The sequence below is a fragment of the Stylophora pistillata genome, chromosome 12 (assembly GCF_964205215.1).
Source record: "Stylophora pistillata chromosome 12, jaStyPist1.2, whole genome shotgun sequence".
In the NCBI taxonomy this organism is placed as follows: domain Eukaryota; kingdom Metazoa; phylum Cnidaria; class Anthozoa; order Scleractinia; family Pocilloporidae; genus Stylophora; species Stylophora pistillata.
In genome coordinates this window covers 6,923,020-6,923,424 of record NC_142530.1, presented here as the reverse complement: position 1 = coordinate 6,923,424, position 405 = coordinate 6,923,020, and positions in this window count along the sequence as shown.

Here is a 405-nt window from a genome sequence, read left to right as displayed (position 1 = left end):
TTTAGTTGTCTGTATCTTGGTTTGTTTTATGGTGATGTTTTCATACAACGAGTTAAGCACGAAATTAATTTTAGCGATTGGTTTGTTCGTACGGTTCTTTGGTGTTCCGGCTTGGAGATGACCGCAACCTAACATACAGGAGAAAAAAATATGATTGTCCGAATGCAAAAAAAAGTTTCCCTTAAAAAATTAAGGGTCTTTAATCCAAGTTATTTCGTCTTTTTTCTCAAATCATCCAGTTTGTAACACTGAAAAGGGGGAATCCTCTCGCTTTGGGCGATAGGGGTTAAGCCATTTCCTCTGAAAACGGGAATCGACTTCGACCTTTATTATCTTAAATCGGCAATGAATTTCATAGCAACCTTGTGAAGGTTCAATAATTATTTGTCTCTTTAACAGCGAATG